Source organism: Stegostoma tigrinum, chromosome 19 (genome assembly GCF_030684315.1).
Source record: "Stegostoma tigrinum isolate sSteTig4 chromosome 19, sSteTig4.hap1, whole genome shotgun sequence".
In the NCBI taxonomy this organism is placed as follows: Eukaryota; Metazoa; Chordata; class Chondrichthyes; order Orectolobiformes; family Stegostomatidae; genus Stegostoma; species Stegostoma tigrinum.
This window is the reverse complement of record NC_081372.1, coordinates 36,218,991-36,237,099: the sequence shown is the minus strand read 5'-3', so window position 1 is coordinate 36,237,099 and position 18,109 is coordinate 36,218,991. Positions and strand designations below refer to the sequence as shown.

The window sequence follows — 18,109 nt, the reverse complement described above, 5'->3', positions numbered from 1 at the left end:
AAGGCTATGAGCCTTGACAACATTCTGGCAATAGTACTGAAGAATTGAACTTTAGAATTAGCCATGCCCTAGCTATGATGTTCCAATGCTAGTGTCAATACAGACAAGTGGAAACTTGCCCAGGCATATCTGTCCATAAAAAGCAGGAAAACTCAAAACTGCCAAATTTCCATTCTATCATCCATTCTCAGCATCAGTGAGCAAGTTACTGATGAGCAGGTGCCACTTATAACATTGTCAATGGCTCCTTCCATCACTTTGCTGGTGAGTGAAGTAGATTTATTTGGCTCTGTGAGAGCCATCAGCTCCTGACCTCATAACGCCCTGGCCTGTATATTGCCTTAGCAAAGTTTCATAAGGTCAGCTCTTAAACAGCTCCTTTCAACTCTGAAAGCCTAACTGTACCCATTCTTTTCTCACAGCGCACACTTCTGATGCTGAGAACGAGTCTCAATGCTCCAATCTTCTTTGCCTTCACTGCTGAATACTTATTTTGTGACATGATCATTCAAAAATAGAGAACTGTATTTGGGAATCATGCAGGTCAACCCCAATTCATCTTCTTGCAGAGATTTTAAATCAATCTGTTCAGACAAGTTATGATATGCCTCTGGAGCAGGTAGGGCTTGAACCCCGGGCTTCTGACATAGAGGAAGGGACACTACCACTGTGTTACAACAGCCCAATAATTTTCTTTTGTCCTTTGACCATCTCTCTCTTTTCTTGACTGCTACTTTGCAACCACGGCATGATGAGTTAAGTATAGAATCAACAACTACACATGAATCTCTTTCATCGTCACCCTAGCTGTAACAGCATTATTCATGGAGTTTGTGAGTCATCCATTTTTTAATTAGCAAATGTGCTATGATTTATGCTTATACATAATGACTTCTGTCTGCCACTGTTCTGCGCAATTATCTATCCATTTTCTCAAATTCAGCTGATCACTGTTTCTTCTTGGTTGCAAATTTAATCAGTTTTCATCAAACCACTGAACCCAAATTGTTACAATAACGTAATACAGACACAGCGGCCTCTTAGAACAGAGAATGGACGCAGAGAGTTAATGATGAACAGAGAATATTTAAATACTGGAGTGTGCCAGATAAGTACACTCCCAGGTTCAATAAGCATCGGCTAAATAAGTTTAGGCCTAAATGGATTTGCAAATGAATCAGAAGGAAAATATAGCTGCAAAACTAACTCTACAAATCATGCAGGGAGAAAGGAAATGCATCTACTGAGATGAGCAGAAAAGAACACAAATTCGGTCAGAACTGTCAATCAGTAAAAAATAGTTGATATTCTGAATGCCTCCTTTACCCAAGTGTTTGCATCGAAAAACATGAGGGACTCAAGCAGAAATACCAAGACTGAATTTCATTCGTGCCTTTCAGAATGCAAACGGCCTGAGGATAATTCTAAGCTCATTATTAGGTCTTATCGTCTTACCAAACTGAGTACTAACTTGGTATCCTAATGAAGTTCACCATTTGCTGCTTGCCTAATTCAGCCAGAAGGAACCAGAACACAGTGGACCCAAAACAGTAAAGAAACCCTTTGCATTTATGTCATGCTTTACTGTCCTCAGGCTATTCCAAGTTAATTCAAAATCAATTGACAATTTTTCAGTGCAGTCTGCTATACAGGGATTGAATGTCAGTATAGTTCTACAAACATTAAATGAATGAAAGCATAAATGATTGCTTTTGGTAATGAGTTTTGAGCGTACAACTTTGGCCAGGTCACCAGAAGAACAATTTTCTCTTTTTTTAAATGTTGTTATGGGGTTCATTACTTCTAGGTGAACAATATCTAGGCTTGACTTTCAAATGGAAAGATAGCATTTCTGACCATGTAACACGTCTTCAGTATTGCACGATGGGTTCTGTGTGTGTTATTTACTCCTGTTTGTAATGAGCCATTATAAACAAGATGGGCAATATGCTGTAAACTAAGCCAAACCAGTATTGACCCATTTCTGGATGGCCAAATTAAGACGTTGAAGATAGAAATAGCACAATGTGAAAATGGTTGGGGGAAGAGCAAGGGAAAAAAAATAAAATTACAATAAAAGCCATATTTGACAAATTAGATTCAGGAAAATAAATATAAACAGTGTCTCCTGCAAGTTACATAGGAAAAGACCTGCACAGAATCCCAGTATAAGAGATGAGACAGTTTGGGAAGATTTGGAGTCACAGAAGATGAAGTTGACTTTATGTTTAGCAGAGTCTCATAAGAAGAATGAGCTTTTTTTATTTTAATTGCTTGATAAAATAACATATTTGGATCTCCTCATGCTGAATCTGATCTGTTTTTAATCATTGTGCTATCAAATTTGTACACCAATAGTAAACATTAAAACTAAGAATAACTGATTTGTAAAATTATGAATACCACAAGAAAATAAAAATTGTGACCCTTACCTTGTAAGGTCAATTCCATTGAATTTGCATAGTTTCTCTCATATAGGAACATCCTTCAAAACATAATTAGATTAACTTACTGCAGGTGCCTTGCTTTTTTAAACAAAATTATTTGAATGCAGTTTTAAGAGCTTTCTATTCAATTAAAGCTCTCACTATATCTTTTGTGTTCTCTTTTTTTCCCCCCAAGTACTACTCCTGGTAACCATTGTGAATCAGAACAGTAAGTATTCTAATCTTTGTGAGGTGGCAGACTGTTGCCTGGACGTATAGAGGTAATGCTCTCGACATTTAGATGTAGACAGTAGTCTGGATTGACAGACAAAGCAACAGCAAATATATGTTTCTATTTTCTACAATGTACCCTTCAATACCCTCCTCCCTCTCTCCTTCATTGACTTTCATTTGACCTTCTTTGTCATCCATTTCTCCACTTGTCTCTCAGCTCAATCCCTAACTTTGTACCGACAGTGGCATTAAGGCACACCAGCCACTGCATATTGCATATTGCAAAATGTATATAGCATATTGGTAATAGGATGTATTGGCTAGGTACAGATGATAGCACTGTTAAGCGTTCGTTAGAGTAATGCATGGAATTCAGCCACAGCAAAATAAAAATGGCAGCCAGCATATAAGAAAGATATATGTTGTGTTTTCAGATGTTTTGGGCTTAAAAAAAGGAACATCTGGTTAAGCAGATTGCATCATGTCTTTTTAGTGTGACTGCCAGCACCATCATTATGTAGAATAGCATTGTATATAATATAGTTGTATATAATATATAATACTATATTGTAAACTGTGATAGTGTATGCTTTACTCATGACTGCTCATCATCATCATTGTCTAAATTACAATTAAGAATTAAAGCCATGAAAATCACCAAAGGGACTAAGCATTATAGGGAAGGAAATTATTAGAAATGCATTAATCCAGGGCTACTAGTTTGTGGTAATTGAATAATCAAATTGTATATCAATTGCATGCAATTATAGAATTTTTGAGGCCTTTACTAATTTTTTTTAGCAATCATCTTTCTGTGATTCTGTTTACTTATTAGTGAAAACCACAAATTGGTGGCCTTGCTCATCAGATCTCTGCCCATTTCATAACACAAGACTGCACATTCTAATTAACATTAAGGAATAGCAAATATGTTAAAGGAAGCATTGCTAACTAAAGTGTCAGTTGAAATCAAAAAAGAATAGATCTTTGTCTACAACAGTAAAATTCCTGAAAGGGTATTTGATTAAATTATTTTGATCAGCTGTTGTCCTAAATTGCATCTATTTCTCACATTCAGCTGTGATTTTGTTGAATGATGCACATTACAATTTCTATGTTCTGTAAGACCATGCATAGAATTCTCCCTTTAAAGTTAAAATTTGACTGTAGTCATGTTGGATTGCATCATTTCTGCCAATGTCTGTGTCAAGTATTATCATGTGTTTCTCGGCTAATTATCAATATCGGCGAGATGTTGCAGGAGTTACTCAACGAATTACGTGGTGAGAAAGCCAGACTTTCTCACTACGGGCAGGACCTTCAGAGGTTAATAATTCTGGCACCATATTTAAAGGCAACTGGACATCACTTCGCTTACTCAAACAAGTGTTTGGTGGTCGCCCACTACGACTGGGGACATGGGTCCTAAGAAGGCAAAATTCCCTTCCAAATGTTTTTTGATAGGATAATGGAAAGACAGTCTTGGATAGAATGATGAAGTGGCAGTGTATCCTCTTCCAGGCTGATTAGATCAGAAGGCCATCCCATCAGATGTGTCTGACTGGGCAGAGTTAACAGCATTGCTGAGTATGGTTTGTGCTCAGTAGAGCAGCACTACAGAGAAGTGAATGAGGGTATATAGCACTCTCTCTCTGCTACCTCACACAGACAGTGCCATCCCTCAGCATTATCCTGCCACTGCTAATGCACCTCAAAAAGGGTGATAGATTGCAAGTTTTAGTATCACATGCCTCATGTTCACTTAGGGATCCTCAAGCACCTCAGTCTCGCACGCTACAAGCCATTCCTCCCAACTGCACTTACTAGGCACTCGTTAGAGATTGCTCACCATCATGCATGGTTTTCCATACAACTCATGCAGCTAATCCCATCATTACTCAAGCTTCTTTGCTCCATTCCAGGGAAAACTGACCCATAACAAGATCAAATATGCCATGATAGAAAAGGGGTGGCAGACTTCAGGGCTCTCACTTCCTTTGAGGAAATGTTCACAAGCTGGAAGGTGAAGACTATGGCCATTTCTATCTTGACACTGATGTCATTCCCTCACACATAGCAGACTGACTGAATGACATTCTAAATCATGCATTCTGTGTGTCCCTGGATCACTCCCAACAGGCAACAGCAAGTATGATCCCCTATCCTTTTTAATGCACCTTCGGAGCAAAAACAGAAGTTGCTGGAAAAGCTCAGCAGGTCTGGCAACATCTGTGAAGAAAAGTCAGAGTTAACATTTTGGATCCGGTGACCCTTCCTCAGTGCTCCAGGGAAGGGTCACTGGACGCAAAACGTTAACTCTGACTTTTCTTCACAGATACTGCCAGACCTGCTGAACTTTTTCAGCAACTTCTGTTTTTGTTCCTGATTTACAGCATCTGCAGTTCGTTCAGTTTTTATTTGTTATCCCTTAGCTTTATTTCAAGTTTATAAAGCATCATTCCAATGCATGTAAACAAAACAAGCCTCCAGGGATCCCTGCAGCACACTCCCAATCTCACAAAACAGTGTCACAATAATGAAGATAAAATGTCTTCCCCTCCAAAATATTCCCATTCTAAAAATATAAATTAAACATAAAGTTGAACATTATTCTTAACAATAGGATCTTGTTTAACTAAATACTTAGAGCTCTTGCAAAGTGATACAAAGGGTGAACATAGTGTCATCAACTGTAAGTTAGGCCTTCCATACCAGCAGGGGTTGAACTACATAACCAGGTTCCTTAACCAAGTTTTGGTATAAATTAAATAAGTTTAATATGTGATTTGATGATAATTTCTAATTCCCTTAAAAGAGTTACAACCCGTTTGGTTTGGTTCAATTTTAGTTAATTTAGCTTAATTGTTTGTTAAGATTTATCAAGTAGTATAAATAGTGATAAATTAAATGGGAATTTTCTTATATTTAAACTTTGGCCCTTATAGTCCTAGTCTCTCCCACAAGTGTAAACAATCTCAAGCCCCATTCCTATTGTTACTGGCTACACTGATTCTCAATGAAACAATGCTTTGACTTTAGGCTTTCAATCCTGTTTTCAAATCCCTTCATATTTAGTAATCGCCTCCAGCTCCAGAACATTCTGAGATATATGTAATTCTAATTCTGGCCCCTTCTGCATTCCCAATTTTAACACTCCACCAATGGTACCCACATGTTCAGCTGCCTAAACACCAGGCTCTGAAATTCTCTCTCTCACCCCTCCACATGTATCCGTCTCACTTCCCTCTTCAAGACACTCCTTACAACCTATGTTTTTAACAAACTCTTGGCCATCTGGCCTAATATCTCCCTTTGTCATTTAGTATCATACTTTGTATTTTAATCCTGTGATTTGCTTTGAGATGTATCATTACATCAGTAAGGTAATATATTTATAAGTTATACCTGTGTCAACATACTTTTCAAAATTTTGCATTCTGCCCCAAGTCCAAGTCAATGTTGATCATCATGATCCGAGTACTGAATCTCAGGAATGTCACTGTGAATGTCCCTCGAGTGTGAAAAATTGCTGTTTACTATGTATATCTGTTTTTTATGCCTTAGCCAATCTGGTTCTATGTTTTTGCTGCCTCTTTTATTCCATGGGCTTTAAGCATGCTAACAACTCCAATGTATGATGGTCTGTCACGTCTTTCCAAAGTTAATTGAACTTGCACTGCCCTCATTTAGCCACTGCCTTATAACATCGGAAAAACTAATTTAGTAAACATCATGTGCCCTTAGCAATTATACGTTATCTCCCCTTATTAGTCTATACTTGTTCTTGTCACTGTTAATTTTCTCCTGAACATCATTCGTAAAAATTGCACCATCACCAATGTTAAAATGATACATTTGTCATTGCCAGCTTTAAACTTCTCTTGTTTTGTCTGTAACTGGAGTGCAGCATCTCAACCTTCCAATCCGATGACACCAACCATATTCTAAATATTTGGCTGATAGTGGCCAGCAATTCTACAATTTCTACCCTCATTTTCTTCAACAACCCCTTGGTGACTTGAGATATTGCCATTCTCTCTAGCCCTTCATTTCTATATATCTGTGTCTTATCCAGTCTCCCGGCAACCACAATATTTACCATAGCTTTACCTTGGTAAACATCGAAGAAATCTGGAGAAATCTTTTTTTGCTCTTCTATCGAATTTTATAGTGAAATTCCTTCAGATGGATATGTTCTTATGACATTTGATTTGAAGTAAATCCTGCTACTTGTTCAACTGAACTCATTGTAAAATCCTTGTAAATGTTATACCTTACAGGGTGAGACATAATTGGGATTCTAGTGTATTAAGTTCACAAATAAAGCTGAAACCACTGCACCTGCCCCCACCCCTCCCGGCCCTGCAGAGGTAATTTTATATTTGTGGAATGTCAAACTTTGCTATCATCATGTAAAGTTGCACAGCATATGATTCTTTGTAATACTTCTTTATGATATGTGTGTATTTCATTGTGTCATTGCTTCGTTGCCAATTACAAATTTAGGTTAGAGTGTTACAGTGGATAAAAATGTTTCTACAGCTTAAAAGGAGGGGTTGGTTAGCTCAGTTGGTCAGATAATTAGCATGTGTATCAGATTAATGCTAACATCGTGAAGTGAAATTCCCATTCCCAACTTGTCAGATTCAGCAATTGCCTCCCCATCATACCCATAATAACATATCATGAAACTTATATGTGGTTTGGTGAACAATTGCCAAGGACCTTCGGACAAAAGAAAAAGACAGCTTGAAAGTTTGACCTATAGTAAGGAATAATAACATGTTTTCAACAGAAGATGGCAGCAATGAAGCACTGTTTATTACAAAAATTAACTGCTTCCTGCAGCATATGAATAATAATTGAAATCTATTCTATATAAAAAAAGTGCATCTCATGAAATTTGCAAAAACATTCATCAACATCACAAACATGCACTAATATTCTTTTAAATATCTCCCTCTATAGTATTTGAGGAACAATGATCTCAGGTTCCAGTTCTTGGTTCAGGCCCAGTGAAGGGCTAAGCTACAGGCTGTAGAGCCATGTCAGAATGTTTGGAATATATCACTGTTATCTAACACTCTACAGCAAACCTGATTAGAGTCTCATAGTAGAATTAGCAAAGAGCATGAACTGTATTGCTTTACTATTTTATTAGAGCAAAGGGACAATGTAATATGCGATGTATTCTGTATGGATTAATAAAGTATGTATTGGCTTGTTATTTTATTAGAGCAAAGGGACAATGTAATATGCGATGTATTCTGTATGGATTAATAAAGTATGTATTGGATTGTTATTTCCAGATCGTTGCACTTCTACTTACCTTAACTATTTCATTCTGTAAGCTGTGCTGCTCTGAGATTCCATGCTTTATATATTTGTTAGAGTTTTTTAAGCAAATTTGGCAATGTAAAATAATTAATTTGGCAATAAATTACATTCCACTGTTATTTTCAATAAGCAGTGAAATTCCAATATTATCTTCTGTAATATATTAGGAGATCAATTGTCAATTAATTATTAAGGGATAGAATTGATTGAAATAATACTCTAAATTATTTTTGTGCACTGGAAGACCAATTGAAGTGTGTCCAAATTAGGATTTAGTAGTTTCTACTATAGGACAAATTCTAAGAGTGGAAACCTATTGGGGTCTAAGTGGTGTGGGTGATGATGAGATTTGTGGCAGAATCACACAAGGTGGCTGGTGAGGTCTATCTTGACATCAGGAGCAAGTCCCTTCCTCTTTAATAGATCTGCTGTTATATTACATATTTGTATATGCTCTTCAATTATATTCCTCATAATTGACTTCAAGATCTCTAATGACAGATGTTAAGCCAACAGCCCTATTGTTACCTTTTTAAATAAAGGTGTTACAATGGCAGTTTTGAAATCATCTGGGACTCGTCCAGAATATAAGGATTCTTGGAAGATAACTATGAATGCAGCCATCAGCTCTGCCACTACTTCCATTAGTATCCTAGGATGCAATCCAACAGGTTGAGGGGACTTATCAGCCTTTAGTCCCGTTAGTTTCCCTAGCCTTTTATCTGCAGTGAAAGATATTGTGCTTATTTCATACCAATGTCTCCATTTAGTCTTATGACTGTTTACTATTTTTGGAAGGCTGTTAATGGGCTCTACCACGATGACTGATGCAAGGTATCATCACATTAAATTATACATTATCAATCAAAGCCTGTGTGCTACTAATGTTTACAATGGGCTGCTTTGAGCATTCTATCCAAATATTTCATTCATTGCCTCACAAACAAATTTTCATACACATACATTAGTAAAATGATTAAAATAAGAATATTTAGAACAATTACCAAAACAATCTCTAAGTAAAATTTGAAGGCAAAGCTCTTTATACATTTTATCACTTAAATTTAAAGCTTTGTCATTTGAGGGTTTTGTAGTGAAATGTCAAGATCATGGATTTGTGGAAAACATTTTGACTTTTAAAAATAATTTCTTCAACTTTAAAACTAAGAACTTTTTTTTAGAGGCAGCAGGGTGCCTTGTTAGGCCTGCGAGTAGGGGGTGAGCACATTTTGGCAGTCAGAAAGATCCAGGGCCTGCGTTTTGTCTGAGACAGCTGCTAACCAATCAGCAGTCTCAGCAGCACCACCAGGTGAAGGCCTCAACTGGAGTTTTGCCTGGAAGATGAAGGTACAATGATGACCTTGTATGCCCTCATCTGAGGAAGTGGGGTTTGGGTAAGTATCCATACCCACCTAACTGGCAGATGAATTATCAAGGATAGGTGGTGCTGTTTCCAGTGGGGAGCCATTACTTCTGGGGGTCTCTGAAGGCCAAAAATGGCCTTCAATGCAAACACTTTGGAGACTGTTGCCAGATTTACTTGTCAATCTCTATATGGTGCCAAGCTCCACACCCTTCCCGCACAACTATCAATTGCCAAATGCCAGCAGAGCCAGGAAGAAACCCTTATCATACATGATGACTTTACTTGTTTAGTTCCAGGCTGTTGAGGGGGCGGTAGGTGTGCATGTAACTCTTTCTGCTGGAAATTCCTTGTGGTGACAAGATGATGACAGGTGCACCATTTAGCACCTTCTTGTACCATCTTGCCTACTATCTACAAGCCAGTCCCTAAATTAACAGTAGTCTTCTTCAATGCTAATTACTGTTGGAGCTAATCTCAACATAACTGACAGTAAAATACTTCTTAAATGAAAGAGATTACATTTATACATTATGTTTTCTCACTTCCAAATGGCTTCACAATAATGAAATAATTTTATAAGTTTGATACTCTTGATTATATAGGAAAATTCAATGTCTAATTTGAAGCATATCATCTTTTACATGCATCTAGGGCTTTGAATGGGACGTGGTTTAACATGTGCTCCGAAAGGTCACATGTCTGACAATGTAGCATTTTTTCAACAGGGCTTGAATCTAAAACCTTTGGGGTCATGCAGGAGTGGGCTAAAGGCAGCAGCTAAATAAGGCAAGATAACAAAGTGTGGGTCTGGATGAACATAGCAGGCCAAGCAGCACCTCAGGAGCACAAAAGCTGACGTTTCGGGCGTAGACCCTTAGGCCCGAAACATCAGCTTTTGTGCTCCTGAGATGCTGCTTGGCCTGCTGTGTTCATCCAGCTTCACACTTTGTTATCTTGGATTCTCCAGCATCTGCAGTTCCCATTATTTCTGAGCTAAATAAGGCAAGGAGACTTTAGCAAGACAACTAGCAAGTCAGATACCCTGGTTTTTATAGGGCTTGGACCTCAAATAAAATATAAAAGGGAGAAGTATGAAGAATAACATAATGAGCAGAGAAAGTGCAGTGAAGCACAAAAAAAAACAAAAAGATTCACAAGAAACTAAGAAAAAAAGATAATATGAAATTAAATAGGCTTTCCCAAATGCACTATCAAAGTGAAATAATAGAGAAAGTAAGGGCCTGCAATGAAGAAGAGAATGTGATTAAGTAGGTTGAAGGTGCAGTGGAGATAATAAGCACATACTCTGTATGCTGTAAGTAGAGTGTGGGTGTTCCAGAGGAGGATATGAGAGAGTTAACACTATTAAAAACTCCAAACATTGAATAGATATCATCAGAACCTGCACTGTAAAAATATTGGATGTTTATGATTTGATTCCTCACATTGTGACATACATTATACAAATAATTGTAAAGCACAATTTTTAACAACCTAAATTGCTGTCATTAACATTTCTTGCATGAATGTTATGTTGACCGTCCGCAAATGATGCTGAGTTGTAAGAATTGAATTTTAAGCAGACACGAGCCTGATTGACTAACCAATATTTTTCTTTAGATTTGCTCATCAATCAGAGTGATGTCCATTGCCTCCTTTGCACTGTGCCAATCTTCCATGAATGCTGGCATTTATTTCCTGAACATTGCACAAAGATTTCAATCACAGCTGGATGTAAACACTGCATCATTATTTTATGCCTCCACATAAAGTATGTTCATGCCTCGATTTTTAATGATGAGCTCTACATGTTTATTGCCACAATCGGTCTTGCTGAGTTTACCTGGATCAGACAGGAGACCCCCTCCAAAGTATTTTTTTGTTTTTAATTGGTAAACTCTTCCAATGATTAAGACACACATTAGCTATTGCATATAATTAGCCATGGGAGGAGAGAAGATTTTTGCTGCATTGCAAAGTAGTCGGAGTTCGGAACTTAGAATTCAGAACTTAAAGCAAGAAAAAAAGGTACACTTATGGAGTTCAGAAAGAACTGACTTACAACAAAAACCTAAGAAATAAGGTTAGGGGAAGAATGAAAGATGCAAGCAAAGTGTACCGAGATGTAGAAAGGGTGGACGCTAGGAAGTTGTTTCCGTTAGGCAGGGAGACTAGGACCCGTGGGAAAAGCCTTAGAATTAGAGGGGGTAAATTTAAAATGGAAATGGGGAGACATTTCTTCAGCCAGAGAGTGGTGGGCTTGTGGAATTCATTGCCACGGAGCGCAATGGAGGCCGGGCGTTAAATGTCTTCGAGGCAGAGATTGATAAATTCTTGATCTCACAAGGAATTCAGGGCTACGGCAAGAGTGCAGGGAAGTGGAGTGGAAACACCCATCAGCCATGATTAAATGGCGGAGTGGACTCGATGGGCCGAATGGCCTTACTCTCACTCCTATGTCTTATGGTCTTAGGGTCTTATTAGGGCACAAATTCTCTATGAGAATGAAAATTCTTACCCACTGTTTACATTTTCCATGAAGTCACCCTCACTCTAATTGTGTAGACTCTTCCATTTCTCCAGCACGACCTCACCTCAACTCAGTGCTTCATCCATTTTGGTTTCTTATACAATCTCGTCACCTTTTCTTTCACCCCTATTACAGCCTAGGCCTTACGCAGTAAACTTCCTCCCTGAATTTCCCGGGCACCTCTTTTCCTGTAAACCCTGTTGTACATGCTGTGGAATGAAGCAGTACCAGCTCATGATTTGGGTAGAGTGACATGCCACCATTCCTCCTGTTTATTCTGGCTCTAAGGGCTTTGTGGTTGGCAGTGGTAGACAATGAATCATGAGTGAGCCTTTAGAAGGAGAGACACTTGCCTTAGCAACAAAGTGTACTTTTATACATAGTAACAATGGGCACAACTTATATTGGCTAGTTAGACAGAATTACTAAGGAGCCAGAGATGCAAGTCTGGCCACATCCTGATCTTGTGTTAGAGTCCTCCTCTCCCTACCCAAAACTCTGACATCATGAGATTGAATGGACCTTACTGCAGTCTCCAAGATTACACAGTGTGTAGCTGAGGGAACACAGCAGGCCAGGCAGCATCAGAGGAGCAGGAAAGCTGACATTTCAGGTTGGGACCCTTCTTCAGAAACAGCTTTCCTGCTCCTCTAATGCTGCCTGGCCTGTTGTGTTTCTCCAGCTCCACACTGTGTTATCTCTGACTCCAGCATCAGCAGTTCTTAATATCTCTGAGTTTCCAAGATTAACTAGTTTAGAACAAGTTACAAATTTGGAACGAATTTACAGCAAGCCCTTTCATTGAAACTCAACTTTATGACAAGGATTTTGGCCAATGTATCTAAAAATAGCCTTAAAAGGCGTTTCATGCTTCTATCTCCAAATTTAGCTTCTTTGCCAGGTCTCATGATCATAAAATTATAAGGCCATAACGGCATGTAGCAAGCAGGCTGTTCAGCCTCAGGTTTGCTCCACCATTCAGTAAGATCATCCTCCTGTCCACATTCCTACCTTATCCCCATGGCCCTTGAGTTTCTTCCTGATGAAAAATCTGTTCATCTTAGCCTTGAATAACCTTAATGGTTGAACCTCTACTATCCATTATGGTAAAGAATGCCAAAGATTTACTACCCTCTGACAGATGAAATTCCTCCTCATCTCTGTCTGAGATTGACAAACCCTCTCTATGAATTTATGGCCTCTGCTCATAGACTCTTCTACAGGAGGAAAAGCCTTCTGTATCTGCCCTGTCAAGCTCCCTAAGAATCCTATATGTTTCAATAAGGTCACCGCTCATTCTTCTAAATATCAATGACTGCAAGCCCAATCTACTCAACTTTTCCTCATAAGACATTCTTGGGGTCGGCCTAGCAAGATTTCTCTGTACTGCTTCAAATGACAGTATATTTTTGCTTGTTTAAGGAACCAAAACTTTCACAGTGCTCTTGGTATAGTCTAACTAGTATCTCGCATAGTTTTAGCAAAACTTCCTTATTTTTTAAGCACCAATCCCTTTGAAATAAATTCAAATATTCCATTTTCCTTTCCTATTACCTGCTGAAACTGGATGCTTTCTATTTGCAATTCATTCACAAAGAGCCTCAAAACCCCTAAATGTGCTGTAGCTTTCTTTCCTTATTTAAATAACTTTCACTCCTCTATTCTTCTCACCCAAGTGCATTACTTCACTTTTTCCTGCATTATATTGCATCTGCCAAGTTTTCACCAACAGCTTAAACCTCTCTATATCCCTCTATAGACTCATCGCTTTATTCTTAGCACTTACCTTCCCAACTATTTTTGTGTTGTCTGCAAGCTTGGCAATAGTACATTCACTCTCCTCATCCAAACAATTGTAAATTCAGCATTCAACACTGTTGCACTCCAGCAGTTACGGCCTACCATCCTGGAAATGTTATTTTTATTCCAATTCTCTGTTTGCTTTTATTTAGTCAATTCTCTACCTATGCCAACACCCTACTCTAACCGCCATGGGCTCTTATTAATTTGCTTTATCTGTGGTGCCTTATCAAATGTATATTGGAAATCCAAATATATTACATCTACTGAGTTCCCATTATCCATCCTACCTTTTACCTTTTCAAAGTATTTTAATAAATTTGTCAGAATTGGCTTCTCCTTTGTAAAGCTGATGCTAACTCTGCTTGGTTAGATTATGCATTTCTAAATTCTCTGTTACTATATTCCTTAGAATAGGCTCTAACATTTTACTAATGACAGATGTTAGGTTAACTGGCCTAAATAGTTTGTTTGAATAAAGGTGTGACATTCGCACTTTTCCAATCGTTTAGGTCTTTTCCATAATCTAAAAGATTCTTGTAATATTTCTGCTTGAAGCAGACACATGGTGGCAGCGGAGTCACATCTGGGCAGATGCGATACCTGGCAGTATTGGTGGTAGCTGCACTGGTGAGGTTCAGCGAGGGCTCAGAGTGGTGCAGGCATCAGTAGAAACAAGATAGCGCTGAAGGGTGGCAACGTTCGTTCCAACAGTGGCGCAACAAAGGGGACTCATAATATCATCAAAACATAGAATCCCTACAGTGTAGATGCAGGCCATTCAGCTCAACAAGTCAACACCAACCCGCCAAACAGAATTCAAGGCAGACCACACCCCCCAACCCTAACCCTGTAATCCAGCATTTCCCATGGCTAATCTATTCAACCAAACATTCCTGGACACACTGGGCAATTTAGCATGGCCAATCCACCTAACCCGCACACCTTTGGACCCTGGGAAAAATTGAAGTGCCCAGAGCAAAACCATGCAGACATGGGGAGAATGTGCAAACTCCACCCAGACAGTCACCCAAAGGTGGAATGGAACCCAGGTCCCTGGCACTGTGAGGCAGCAGCGCTAACCACCGAGCCACCATACCCACTCATGCCTGGTCACTAGGCCCAGGGACCACCAGGATGGAGCATTTAACAACGAGTTGAAAACTTTTCATTATTTCTTTATTTTTCTGTCTTTAATATCTATCTTTTGTTTTTCTGCATTTTAAGATGGTGCTGGAGAGTAGTGACATCATTGAACACTTTTCAATGAATTTGGAACAAAATCGATGTGACAATAAATAAATAAATCAATCAATCAATCAAATCTCTGTAGCTACTTCCTTTAATATCCTAGGATAACTCATCAGGTCCAAGTGACGTAGCTGTATTTTACCCAAGCAACTGTATCAATGTATCAATGAAGTAAATATTTTTCGACACTGAGTTGTGACAAGTAGGTCTCATTGCTAAAAAGTATGATTGGAAATTTCTCATAGCATATTGAACACAACATTGTTTGTATAGGATGAAATCAAGCTCTAAAGTTGAGAAATAAAAACAGAAATTGCTGGAAAAATTCAGCAGCATCTGTGAAGAGAAATCAGAGTTAACATTTCGGGTCAAGTGACCCATCCTCAGAACTCATAAAATTGAGATTTAGCTAACTCGTTGAATTTTCACCATCATTCTGCCTGGTTTATTCAGTAAAATATTGTAAAACTCATTAAAGATCATTGACATATTTTATGTTGCAATTGCCCAGAGACTCTTCAAAAAGTTGAGAAAGTAATTCAAGAGCAGTTTCTGTTAATTGTCAGTTTTGACTCAATTGTTTAATTGATGTCACGTAAGCTGTAGCCACTCCGGATCATGAGCAGGCCAAGAATTTGTTTCAGGGAATTAATTTGTTTCAGGGAATGAAATTGTTTCATGAATCTGTACTAGGGATTTTTCATTTACTGCATTAAATAACAAAGGTGTGAATTTAAAAAAATAGAGACTGTTCGTGCTTGCTTTTGATTTCCTGCAGTACTTTCTCCATACTTACTTGATCAAGATCTTTTATTACTTTGAACAGTTTCATTGTAACCAAGGTAAGACAAGCCACATTTATTCACATTTAATTTAATCTCCTGAAGCCTTGTCTCATTCTATAAATGTAAATGTGCGCTGGATCATCTCTAGGACCGTTATATCCTTCCTGGGCTTTGACATCAAAACTGAATGTATTCTTAAGATATGAATGAGGATCTATGCCCTGTATTTTAATTGGTAGGTTTTTTTCCATGTAACAATATTGTGTTGAAGCTGGGAAACTGAGAAGAACAGGTCTTCCCTTTTTCTAGCTTTACTTGCTACATTCTCTGTCACCATGTCCTCTCTCACCTCCCCCACACCTGTGGGACTGTCTTCTCTGGCACTTAGACACACCACTGTTCTGCCATTCTCACATTCCAATCACTTAATCTAAACTATCAACATCTTTTCTTCACCAGCACTCCACAACCCACCACCACCACACTGACCTGCCAATGAAAGCATAAATGCTGCCCCCCCTCCACACCTCATTTTAGCTCTGATGAAGAGTTATCTCGACTTGAAACACTGGCTTGCTCTCTCTCTCTCCTTGGATGCTGTCTGACTCGCTGTGATCTCCAACATTTGTTGTTTTCAGTACAGATTCCAGCATCTACAGTGATTTGCTCAAATCAAGTTCAACTGCTTTGTCAGTTACCTTCCCTCCTTCCTAAAAACAGAAGTGGCAATCTTTTCTGGTGATTTGATTAATTTAGTTCAATTTGACTGCTGACCGAAAGTGGTAATCAATGGCATCTTGCATGTGGTATGTATCCACATTTTAGACTTACATTTATGTGATATGAGTGAGAAATTTGCAAGTGATACATAAATTTGACTGTATGAATGATAATGAGGAAGAAGAGCTGCAGCCTGCAGAAAAATATCGACGGACTGCTAAGGTGGGTAGAAAAGTGGCAAATGCAAGTCAATCTGCAGAAATGTGAGGAAATGTATTTGAAGAGACAAACAAGGGAAAGAAATACACAATGAGCAATCATGTTCTGAATGGTGTAGAGAAAGAGAGGCACATAACAGTGCATTTTCACGGATCCCAGGATGTAACAGGTCAAAGAGAAAACATTTATGAATTTAGTGTCCTTGAAAGAGGATAGATCAACATATGTGGTGTTCCTTTTTGGAGGGATATTGGGGGAAAGAACATATAAGACACTTGTTAGGTGACAGGTAGAGGACTTCATACAGTTCTTGTCTCTACATTATAGGAAGAATGTAATCATAATAGATAATATATAGAAGACTGAATAGGCTAGGGTTATTGTCTTTGGATTGCAAGAAATGAAGAGGCGACATAATTGAGCTCAATAAGAATATGAATGGCTGCAATAAATAGGTAGAAAGAATTTATTTCTCTTACCACCAATGTCAATAAAGAGGGTGAGAGACATAGTCCTAAACAGTTTAATAGAAGATTTAGGGAGGAATTAAGAAGTAACATTTTCAGCCAGAAGGTGGTCAGAGTCTGGAACGCACTGCCTGAAAGGATGGGAGCAGCAAAAATCCTCATCCTGTTTAACAAATAAATACTTTGGTATGTGCTCAAAATACTGTAGCCTATTGGTTTAGAAACCAATAGTTGGAATAGATCTTTTGAAACCATCACAGACATGTTGGACTGAATGGCATCTTTCTGTGCCACTTCTTTCTATGCTCCTTGGAGAAAATTTAACCATCTCCCCTTGACATTCAATAGCATTAATTTCACTGAACTTCCCACTTTCAACATCTGGGCAGTTATCACAATGGGTGCTTCCAGGAACAGGTCAGAGGCTGGTATTCTGCAGTGAGTGACTCACCTCCTGACTCTTCAAAGTTTTTACACTACTTAAAAGATTCCAATCAGGAATGTTATGAAATACTGTCCAGATAAGTGCAGCTCTAAAACTCAGGAAGCTTGATACCAGCTGGAAGAAGGCAGCATACTTGATCAATAGCTCCCGTTTCACCATAAGCATTCACTCACTCCATCACAGAATGTATAAGACACACTGCAACAACTCACCAAATCCTCTTCAGCAGCAATTCCACAATCCCTAACATCCTTCCCCTGGAGGAACAAAGCAGATTAATTGGGATATCCACCACCTCCATCATCTCCTCCCACACTATTGTAATTGGGAAATGTTGTTTCTTTACAGTTGGATCACATTCATGGATGTTTCATCCGAAAGCCACCGAGAGAGGACCTTCACTACACAGACCAATGAGGCTCAATATCACAATAGTATAAAACAAAGAACTGCAGATGCTGGAGATCTGAAACAAAAACAAAGCGTTGGAGAAACTCAGCAGGTCTGGCAGCATCTGTGGAGAGAAAAA

General features: G+C 38.5%; 1 protein-coding gene across 1 annotated transcript in view; it reads right to left on the bottom strand.

Moving 5' to 3' along the window:
• LOC125461582 (fibronectin type III domain-containing protein 11-like) overlaps positions 1-17,821 on the bottom strand; it is a 28,877-nt gene extending 11,056 nt beyond the window's left edge. The window contains exon 1 of the mRNA XM_048550497.2: positions 17,793-17,821. The gene's annotated coding sequence lies outside the window, so the exon portion shown is untranslated. The remainder of the gene's footprint in view (positions 1-17,792) is intronic.
• Between the last annotated feature and the right edge of the window lie 288 nt (positions 17,822-18,109).